The sequence below is a fragment of the Vicia villosa genome, linkage group LG7 (genome assembly GCF_029867415.1).
Source record: "Vicia villosa cultivar HV-30 ecotype Madison, WI linkage group LG7, Vvil1.0, whole genome shotgun sequence".
Taxonomy (NCBI): Eukaryota; Viridiplantae; Streptophyta; class Magnoliopsida; order Fabales; family Fabaceae; genus Vicia; species Vicia villosa.
This window is the reverse complement of record NC_081186.1, coordinates 74,487,686-74,499,420: the sequence shown is the minus strand read 5'-3', so window position 1 is coordinate 74,499,420 and position 11,735 is coordinate 74,487,686. Positions and strand designations below refer to the sequence as shown.

Here is an 11,735-nt window from a genome sequence, read left to right as displayed (position 1 = left end):
CCTCTGAAGTTGAGTTGGTTGAAAACCTGTCCTAGAATAGTATTCGGGTTCTATGATCCTTGGAGACAACATCTCAATACGGCGCTCGGACGACCGATCAAGAATATTCCTCGAGGATAACTAGCTTCGATCAATTTCAAAGCTAACCACTTAATAGGCCACAAGTCAAGTTCAACTAAAAGGTTCTAAGACAAATTAGTGTTAATGACACTTCGGAAGCCTAATATACTCCTTGATCGCTTTCAAGGGACATCAGTATAAACCAAAGTATCACACTAACGATGACTACCAGATCAACCGTATCGGTACATGCCGTACAGTTTCCTTGGTCTATTGTCATATACTTAAGGTATCTCGAGATTCGGGTTAGAATCTTTCACACAAGCAAAGTACCCAAGCAAACCTGTGAAAAGTAAAGCAATCAGATCAAACAATTGAAAACATCGAAATGATCTATACTCTAAAGGTAACCCCTTTTGAAAACATTTTGAATTTGTATTCCCCAGCAGAGTCGCCAGTTCTGTGGACCGTCCTTTCGGGCCATACCCCTCCGTGGGTGGGATACGTGAACTGACTCCTTTTTTTGTCGATCGGACGCTTTCGCGTCACTTTTGAAAAAGTTTACAGAGTCGCCACCGACCTTTTATTTTATCCAATGAAGGAAAGGTTTATAAAAGAAACAGAAAAAAGACCTTTGAGAGATTCTGGGTAAGGGGGTAGGTTATACAAAGGGAAGGTGTTAGCACCCTTTGTATCCATGGTTATCCATGGGCTCTTTAGTTTGCTTAGCTCATTTGCTTTACTTTTCAATTGATTCGGAATGCTTTACCTGTGTTTTTGAAATACCTTTGCAAATAGAATTTGTAATGATCCTTGTGCGGATATATACAAATGTTTGTTTATCTTTCGAAAGATGTTTTGAAAAGAACGTTAATTTTGTAATGATCCGTGTTTGGATGTATACAAAATATTGTCTTTTGGAAAATTTGTTTTAAAAAAACAACAGTGTATGAGAATTTTGTTTGTTTTGATTTTGAGCAAGCAAACTAGGAGGTCTACCCTGAGTTAGGAGGTCTTTATCCTTGTTCCCTTTAAAAATCTATCCATTCGTCGGATATAAACAAAAGGTTCGATTTTGTACTCGAAACAGTAGAAATGTAACTTTAATTTTGAAAAGAGTGAAAAGGGGTTACCCTAGGAGGTGCAAATGTGATTGTGATTGAATTCAGATATTTATCTTTGAAGTTAGTGATCTGACGGTTCAGTTTTATCTTTGACATACACGCAGTTTATATGGGTGCTGGAAATTAAAATGCGGAAATGTAAAGTGCAGAAAGTAAATCTACGCTATTACATCGATTGTGCGGGAAATGTAAACTAGCCTATTTACATGAATTTGACATCCTATACATTTATCTAGGAATTTTAAATTGCAAGAAATAAAAGGCATATTTTTGTATTTTTGTGATTTATTTTAAATATAATTAATGCATTATTAATTAATTTAAAATAAAGAAAAGATGGAAATATGATTAAACCTAGCAAATAAGTTTAAAAATATGTACAAAATGTTTGTTAATTGATTTTAGAACAAAACTAATTTTTTTGGAATTTTTGAAATTTGTTTTTGGATATTTTAAGTTAATCAAAACATAATTATGCAAATAATTACACAAATAATTAAAACTTAAAGAGAAAATTATCCTAAATATGTACAAAATTAGTTTATGATATATAAACAATATTTAACACAAAGAACATTTTTTTTTATGAATTTTTGATTGGTTAGAAAAATTAAAAAGCAAATATATAAATATACTAACTAATTATGAAAAATATTGAAATTATAAAGAAAAATAAAATATTTTTATTTCAGAAAATAATATATATTTTTAGAAGCCTAAAATATTTTTTGTGGGATTTTTTGGATTTTTTAAGTATTTTTAATTAATTTTGCAAAGAAAATAAAATAAAAATAGAAAATGAAAAAAGATACTGATCCTGTGTGGTGAGGAGCTGAGGCTCCATGGTGTGCATGCATGTCAGATGCGTTGGATTGGAATATTGAATGAGATCAAGGGCTCAGATTGCAAGACACATGATGTAATGATGGGATTGCATGTATTGAATTGGTGGGGAGACCAAAGTCAGACTGGCCCCACCTCTTTCTTGCGTGGACAACGACCGGTTGACTGACGAACCACGCTGGGACGCGTGGTCGTCTTCAACCTCCAGACCTCACGTTTTTATATACAAATAGCGGGGGTTTTAAACCTCCCCTATTTTTACGATAAAATGCAACTTTTGAATAGCTTCATCAACCTGCAAAGATAAGCATTAGTAGCAAAAGAAGGCAACCCAGATCCACTAAACATGATGTCCTGAGTTCATTGGTGGTGTCAGTTTCTTTGTTTGAGGCCTGTAGCCATGGGTTCGAAGAGATTCAAGTAAGAACACTCATATGCATGTGTTAATGGTATAAGGTTATTCTCACGTGGGAACTCTCATGTTAAAGCCCAGATCACTCATATAGGACCTCATGAACATATTAAGATGATTAGTTTACATGGAAATTGATTGCATATAAGAAAACGAAAGTAAAGGGCATATGTACATGAAGAACTTTATGTGCACTATACGACTCTCATGGGACTATATTATGAGTTCAATCTTACTCTATGTTGTTTGAGAAGATGATTGGAAAGCTTTGTTTGTATTAATATTGATTGAAATATAGAATTTGAAAATTACAAAGTTATGGAATTTTGAGAGAATTTTATGATAAAGATGGCTATGCTCTTGTTCTAATTCGTGTGTCCTCTTATTGTGGATGTAGAAGAGCTCCTTTTATAGCCCAAAGGCTGCTTGGAAGTGAAGCAAGAAGCTTTGTTGTCTTTGTTGAAAGTTTGGTTTTTAAAATATTAAAAACCTTGAATTTTTGACCAAGTCTTGACTCCATTCAATGCTATTGCCTTGTGCACCAATCCTCTGCAGAAAATTGAAGGTTCTTTGATGAGTCATGCTTGATTTGTAAGCTACCATTTATCCATGCATTTTCCTTTTAATTTTAATCTTAAAGTAAGATAAAATCATGCAAAAAATGGATAAAAAAGGTATGGGCTTAGTCTTGGTCGTGGGAGGCCCATAGTAACATGGAAGTGATGTTTGAATGCTGAAAACTTGGCTTCATTTGGAAAAAAAACATTTTTGAGCAATGTTGATTTCATGCATTTTCCCAAAATTTAGCCAACTTCAACAAGGTGTAAATCCTTCAATTTTTGTCATATGAAGGAGATCTTGCACTTTTTAGAAACCTCAAAGAGTCCTCTAACCAATGTCTTTGGTCTCATGTCAAAATGATTTTTGAAGCTCCTTGTGTGTCCTTTTGAAAAAAGTGTCTTTTTGTTGACTTTGAAAATGACCTGTAATGTCTTTGGTCATATTTTTCAAATGGTGAATCCAATGACCATGGGATCAATGGCATTTGAAAGATAATTGAATTTCCTTCAAAACAAGCTTTGGTTTGAATTTTTTGGATGAAGGATGAGAGAGTTATGATCAGTCAAAGTTGAGTTGACTTTTCAGGCAAAAACCCTAATTTTGAATCTTAGGGTTTTGTTGATTTTTGATCTTTCCTTGATGAATTATGATCATCCAATGATCAAATGTTGAATCCTTTGACAAAATATGGACTTTGACAAAAAATTTCATTTTTGACTGTCAGTTGACTTTTTTGGTCAAACGGGTCGTCTGTTGACTGTTTGAGCTGCTGACGGTGCGTCTGAGTGAATTGAAGTTTGAAAATTTGTATGATGGTACTTTGAGATGTATGGATGTATATGAAATCCATTTGAGCTCTCAAAAACTTGTTGCTCCTGTTAAAACAAGAAAAACCCTGATTAGGGACTGTCTGTATAGGAGGCAGTTAAGCGTACCTGATTTTTGTGCAGTGCTGAGTTTCTGCTAATCATGTGATATTCAGAAGACTTCTAACACAAAAATCTTGGAAATTTGAATTGTGAATGATTGATTTGATTGATTGTACAAATCACTGTGAATTGTACTGTCTGCAGTTTGTCTGTCAACCGACTGTTCGTGTATTGAAGCAGCAGTTAAAGTGAAAAAATCAACTGTCAAAGTTAATTTTCTTTTTTTGTTGTTATTTTTGTTTTTGTTATATGTGAAGCATGAAAAATTTATTTACATGACTTGTTAGAAAACAGAAACATAATAACAGATATTTACAGTATGCGGGTAAAATTACCGATAATAACCTGAAAATTGTTTACTGCACAGAAATAGAAATATTTGACTGGCAGAAAACACACAAGTTAAGATTTGATTTTTGAAAAAGAGATTTGAAAAGATTTTGAAAATAATAGAATATAGTACAAAAGTTAGTGGGAAAACAAAAACAATTGTTACCAGTACAGTGTGAGTTTCCTGCTTTTGCGCCTGCAAAAAGATTTAACCCTGCATGAACTGTGTTAGTACTATTTATCTGTAAAATAAATAAATAGTATTTGTGAAGTAAAGAACAGTATTTGGCGTTTGCGTAAGAATAAATTCCACTGTAAGCCAAGTTACTGTGTAAGAAAAATTCTGAAAACCAAGTTCTTCATATGTCAGGATATTTTGAAAAAATCCATGTTTATATGAGACTCTTAATTTTCATATTGAAATTTTCCTGAAAAAAGAAGTGGGCAAATTTTGGGGTATAACAATCGGGATCGGATCAAGAACCCTCTGAGGCATCTTAGGTTTTTTTCCATACATCCGGTCTCCTTGATTCATTCTAGGGGCATGAACATTTTGACGTGGAGGCAATGGCACTTGAAATCGAGGGAGAGCTCCCTGAGGCATCCCATGAGTGAAAAGAGATCCTATTGGGGAGAAGGAATCAACAACTTCTGTTGCAGCAACAGGAACAACGTCACCTTCCTTCCTTAATACCGTCTTCAGAACTTCCATGACCAAGCTCAATTGAGTCTTCAACTGACTATTTTCCTCCTTTAGTGCATCCTGATTATGGACCAATTCTTGCATTTCCAACATAAGATGACCCATTTGTTCCCTCATCTCATCCATTTCCTCACGGAGTTGTTCCATAGTTGACCTTGGAGTTGTGGCAGTGAGAAGTCAAATCTGTTGTTGATCTTGAAATCTGGATAGAAATGGTCCCATAAGTCTTTGAAAGAACCATGAAATGCATGATAGTATGAATGCATGTTTCATTTATGAGGGATCCTCAAGTTTTTTCGCACACTTTTTTTTTGGAATCAAAGCTCTCTTTTTTTTTTTATAGAATATCTTTTCTTTTCCTTTTTTTTGATTTTCTATTTCCCTTTTTTTTTTCTTTTTTCTTTGGAAATAGACTTTAGGATCCCCCACATATGAAGCGGATGAAGCGATGATGTTATGCAATGCAAAAGCATGGGATCAAGGTCCATATAATCTTATAAACCACTGTGCAATCTCCGGATAAATGATGAAACATCTCTGCATAGGTCAAATGTCACAGGATCAAAGGTTCGACGCCTTTTTGAAATACCAGGATATCAAGCACCATGAGAACGGACCAAATAAAGGTCCGACCTCAAATATGAAGAAGCAATGGTATGTAGGAGCCAAGGTTTCCTGTCCCACCCCAATCTCACGGGTATGAAGTCTAGACACGGACAAGTGGTCCCTAATGGTCACTAGGGTCTACAGTTCCCATGGGGTACAAAGTGTTTGAGGCAACAAGGGTGCCAGACACAGTGTTCCATGAAAGAACCTCGCCCAGTTGTGGTACCCCATGTTGAACTCGATCGTAGCAAGGGCCACGGGAGCCAACATGAGCATCCACGCTAATCCTATGTGTCACTGGCCTGGGTAGTGGGCCTTTTACCTCACAAAAACCCCCCACCTGCAAAACAGAACAGAAGACCCCAAGGAACACAGAATATAATCCATATGCATGATGTGCAAACAAAAATAAACATGATATGCAAGCAGAAAATAAACATGCAAACATATATACAAGATATAGACATAAAGCAAGTAAACACCCAGTAAATAAACAAACAAACGCAGGCTAGGATCGACTCACTAAGGATGGACCAGCAACAGGTCTAGCAACATCCCCAGCAGAGTCGCCAGCTGTCGCACGCTCGCGAAAATGAACAGAGTCGCCACCAATATATTTATCCCATAAGGGAAAGGAATATCAGGAAACCTAACAAATGAAGGAACAGGGTCTTGCGACCAGAGAATCTAGGTGCGGGAGTCGGTTACGCGAGGGGAAGGTATTAGCACCCCTCACGCCCATCGTACTCGATGGTATCCACCTATGTTTGTTTCTATCTAAAGGGTGTGTACTATGTCTAAACCTATATGCGAATGAATGCAAAAGAAATACGGGGAAAAGAAGGAATATTTACAAATGTGCTCGTTCAAGCCCCGCGACTTGATGCCTACGTATCCTTTTCAGGAATCAGAGCGCCGTAGTTCGGCTCTATAGTTTTGTTTGTTTTTGTGTTTTTTAGTTGGGCGGAGTTAACGCTCGCGCTCTTGCATAAAGGGGACAGCCTAGGATGCAATGGAGCGGAGATAACAATGCCCTTAAGAAAGGAGAGAGAAGAGAGAGAGTTTGAGTGTTTCGAGGAAATCCCTAAAGCAAGGGAAACTCGAGTTACTCTTTGGTTTGTGTCTTTTAACGTTGGGAACTTACGCCCGAATGGAACCCTAAAGCAAGGGAGATCCAAGCACTCGAACATTCCCTAAAGCAAGGGGTGTTCAAGCTTCCATTCCCTTTTTAAGATTTTCACTTTTTTTATTAGTGTTTTAAGTATTTTCTTGGTATTTTTTTTTAAGGGAATTAAAATCAAGCATTTGTTAAGTGTTTTAAAGTTGAAAAGGAAAAGAAACTAGCCTAAGTATGAAGGGAATTTCTACCTAATGTTATCATGGTTTCTACCTAAGGTTAGGAATAAAAGACACATGAAAAATAAAGCAAAAAGTGGAGTATATGAAAATAGCATAAGAGCATGAAATAGAACAAGTCAAAATATAGCACAAAAGTGAATTAAACGTACTATTATTTTTATGGTTTTTATGAAAGAAATGAGTTCAAAAAGATTAATGTCAAAATTAACCTAACATCTACTTGTTTTTATGAGTTTTTTAATATGAAAAATATCAATTAAAGTGACCAAGATTAATTCCTAAATATGATCTAAAAGTCTAACAAATTTTATTGATTTTATTGTTTTTTTTTTTCACTAAGAAAAATAATAAGGAAAAACATATAAAAAATCTAACTCTTAATACTAAATGGTGTAAATCAAGGGGTGAGGAATTGAAATACATGGTGCAGTCAGGAACAGGGCGCAGGCCCAGAGGATAGGCCCAGGGGGTTTTATTGTGACAGTTTCTAGCAGCCAAAACGTGTTACGGGCCACACATGGGGTGTATGATTAGCAAAACGGCCCAAGGAATTGTATGTGGTAGATTTGCCAAAACGGTATGGGCCTAAAGGGGGGTGAACGCAGGAATTCGGTGGCCCATAGGTTTCCTTGTATTGATCCATTACCATTTTTTTTTATCCAGATTTTATTATGAAAAGAAAATAACGAAATTAACAATTAATGAAAACAAAAAAACGTGAGATTGGGAAATTAGGGTTGAACGTGTGACCTTTGGAGTCTTGGAGTCAGACTTTCCCCTCTCTTCTTCCTAAAGCAAAACGGCGCCGGTAGCCTCAACCTTTCTCCGATCAACAAGATCCACAGCGCCGCTGTGATGCCCTCAAGCGACGAACTTTGCGTGTCTCCGATTATCCTTCGCTTCGAATCTACCGAAGAAATCCGGAGCTTCTTCAATCTCGGCAAGAGTACCGATGACTTCGTCTGACCTTCTTCTATTCATTTCTCTACTTCTGAACCATTGGCGTTACTATATGTTGAGGAGATGACGTTGAAGATAGAGTTAGAACCGCTATGGCAGATGAAGATTGACGCGCGTGAAGAGCTATTGCAGAGAGGTGAGGATTGATGAAGACTCTCGATTGAAGAATGAAGATGATGTGTGAAGTTGTTGTAGTTAATTCTGAAGGTTCGTGATGGTGAGGACTGAAGATTGTTGGTGAATTGAAGGTGATGATTGTGCTCTGAGGAAGATGAAGATTGATTTTCAGTCGGAGTCTGACGGTGCTTCAACGGCAACGAAAAATGGAGAGAAATTCAGAGAATCTTCAGGTAATACTTCGGTTCTCTAAAGCTTCATGATGCTTCTTCTTTTGCGTTCTCCTCTATGCGCTTCCGAATTTCCTCTTTCCTCTATTCTTTTGATTTTCAAATTTTCACGTTGCGATATTGTTGTTGTTCTTGATTTTCTGAGCTTTGCGTGGAGAGTTTGAAGATTTGTGATGAAGTCAGAATGAGAGAGATGGATGAATGATGGAGGGAAGATGAAGGTTGAAGTATATGATGGTGAGTGAAGTGTGAGAATGGCGTGGAGAAGATGAAGATGGATGAGAGGAGAATGTGAGAGTGATGAAGAGTGAAAGGTGAGTGTGATGAATGAAGCGTGTCTTTGAAATATGGAGGGAAGTCTTGTTATATAGGTTGAGGGAGGAGGATTGATGGCCTTTGGATTTGGATTCTGTTAGGGATTTTTGAGGGTGGAGATTGATTCGGTTACAGTTAGTTTTGATTCTGTTTTGGTTGTTAGGATTAGAAGAAGTTGGTTAGAGAGCTGTTATGATAGTTATTCTGTTTGTAGAAGTTAGTTATGGGATTCAGTTAGTGAGGTTTGTTATAAAGCTGTAAGTTTCCTAACTGTTAGGGAAGTTAGTTAGTGTGAAACTGAATTAGTTACAAATAACTGTTCTGACTTTTCTGGTTGAATATGCAGGTCCTAGTTTGGTTTTCTGTGGCAGATTGGAATGTTGGATACAAGCTTACTTGTAGTATCAAGGTAAAACTAGGGTAGAAGGTATTTGATAGGAGTTTTTGTGATTTGAAAATTAGTGTATGGATGGTTAATTGCTAGGGCTTGTAACTCTGTTAGTAATGGTTGTTATGATGGTTGAAGTTGGTTAAATGTTAGTTAGAACTCTGTTTGGAAGTTTTGAGTCAGTTTGGTAGTTATGAAAATAGGCTGTTAGTTACTTGTTTTTCTGTTGAAGTCTGTTATGTGACAGTTACACATGTTTTTTCTGTTATTGAATGAATGGTGTAGTTTCTGTTATGTTAGTTTTTCTTGACTTTGAGTCTGAATTCCCTGTTCCAATTGACCTGAATATGATGTAGAATTGCTTTGGATTTATGCTGTTTTTTTGGTTCTGGATATTTATTGAATAAGGGATGATGCTGAACCGTTATTCGATGATAACTGATTGTTTTTTGTGGTGCTGGAAGCAGGTTTGTGGCATGAATGGGGGTCTTATAGTAGCTGCATTTGGCTCTGTTTTGCATTGATGCAGGGCTGATCTTGAATGGATGTACTTTTGCTTTGGATTTGCTAGGCAGCTAGCACTGAGTAGCTAAGGGGTAGGTTGTGAACTGGTTTAGGATTTAGATGATGTAACTTTGATATCCGCTTTTTTCTAGAACCGCATTGTTGCTCATATCTGCCTTCTTGAACCGTATGCTTAAGACCATGTGACATGATACTGGAAATGGAGCTGAATGAAGTTGAACTGATGGATCTTTTATGGTTGTCATTTGTTGTGGCAGGTATGGTGTTGTTTGGATTTGTTGATCTTGGTAAGGGAATGTAGGCATTTATGAAGAGCTGGTGCAGGTTTTGACATATGGTGAGTATTAATCTTTTGAACTTGTGTATGAATTTGACACTTAATCGCAGACTGTCTTGAAGTAGAATGAATAGACCTTGTATTGCATTTGTGAACATGTCTTGACTTTGACATAGCTTGGAACTGATATGGTTTTGGCATGGATGTATTGTGGATTGGTTTAATGACTATTGGTTGCTGGATTTTATATTGATTTTTATTGTTTTGCAATGGGTTATGCAGGGTTGTTTGAATATTTGCGTGGTTATGTATGGAGCTGACCCACCTATGGATTGTGGCAGGTTCTTTTGGAAGCTTTGCAAACTTTTGGGTATGTTTCAAGTCATGAAGGCATTATGGAGAAAATTTTGGCAAATGATGAAGAAACAGCGAACCTGGTTGAAGATGATAGGTCTAGGTCATTGTTGGGTTTGAGTCAAAGTTGGTCAACGGTTTGACTTAGTCAACTGTTGACCAAAAGTCAAAGTTGTTTTTTTGTAATTTTCTTGACTTTGTTTTGTAGATAACGGTGGACTCTTGATCTTTGTAATTAAATCTGATCTTGGTTTGAATAATGGAATGTTGACTTTTTCAAGTAAATTTGAACTGTATTCTTTTATCTCCAATGCCTTTATTCAAATTTCCAATTTTTCTTCAATATTTGCACTCAATCTTCAATAGCAATCACGCCATGACCCAAATTGGCCCTATTCCAAACCATAATGCCATGAATGTTGTTTGGTAAAGTACATATGAATCCTCATAACCTTGATGTGAAAGAACAACGTGGAATTGACTGGTCACCAAAAGCCTCAAAACACAAACCTTAATTAAAAGAGTCTCATCCAATAGAATTAGGGAAATAAACCCTAAGTCAAGGAATCCATGTACATAGAAACCGTATAATCAAATGCTTTCCAGAAGATTTGTACCAATCACCATCTTGATTAAGTGCCAAACAGCTCTTTTGAGGGAATAAATAACATTTTGCCAAGGCCTATGTGAGACTCCAGCTTATTTCACGACCCTTGATCCCTTGTTAGACTATTGATTAATGAATGCATGATGTGTTATGTTAAATGACCTAATGGAAGTATGTACATGAGATTGTGAAATGCATAAGTCTAAGCCGGATAGCATTAAAAAGGGGTAGGACAAATTTGGGGTATGACAGGATGACGGAGAAAAGAAAAAGTTCTAAGAAAAAGAAGGTAGATCCTGTGATACCAAGCCAACATCTACCATACCCCCACGCTCCATCAAAGTCAGACAATGCCAGGCAATATAACAGGTTTATGAGTATCTTCAAGCAACTCCATATAAACATACCATTTGCCGAAGCATTAGAGCAAATGCCCAAATATGCTAAATTTATGAAGAAAATGCTCACAAAGAAAAAGGGATGCATAGATGAAGAAACTGTGGTGCTTGATGCTCAATGTAGTGCTATAATCCAAAGAACTACTCCAAGAAAGGAATCCGATCCGGGGCGAGTAACCTTACCATTAAATATTGGAGGTAATTTCACTGGCGATGGGTTAATTGATCTGGGGTCGAGCATCAACCTAATCCCTTTATCTATTGTCAAGAAGCTAGGGAATATTGTGATGAAGCCCACTAGCATGACTTTACAATTGGCCGACAAGTCTATCACTTCACCCTATGGAGTGATTCAGGATCTGCTCATTAAAGTAGACAAATTCTTTTTCCCGGTAGACTTTGTGGTTGTTGACATGGAAGAAGATCATGAGGTACCTGTGATTCTAGGAAGGCCATTCATGAAATCCGCTCGAATGATGATTGATCTGGATGAAGGGATCATGAAAATAAGGGTGCAAGATGAAGAGGTAAAATTTAATCTGTTCAAGGCCAAGAAGCATCTTAAGAACAAGAATGATATCTTCCAAATCGATACAACTGAGGGAACAACCAAGGAAGACAAAAATCAACCTCCGAG

The 11,735-nt window shown here is 36.8% G+C and overlaps 1 long non-coding RNA gene across 2 annotated transcripts; it reads left to right on the top strand.

Annotated features, from left to right (window-relative positions):
- The first annotated feature begins 7,623 nt into the window (after positions 1-7,623).
- Positions 7,624-10,378, top strand: LOC131620840 (uncharacterized). 2 transcript variants are annotated; one of them, XR_009289309.1, is made up of 5 exons: positions 7,624-8,237; positions 8,896-8,958; positions 9,405-9,533; positions 9,720-9,799; positions 10,081-10,378. It is a non-coding gene; the product is annotated as an uncharacterized LOC131620840 (long non-coding RNA). The 2 variants fall into 2 exon arrangements; XR_009289308.1 differs by having other exon boundaries at positions 10,022-10,378.
- Positions 10,379-11,735: the final 1,357 nt, after the last annotated feature.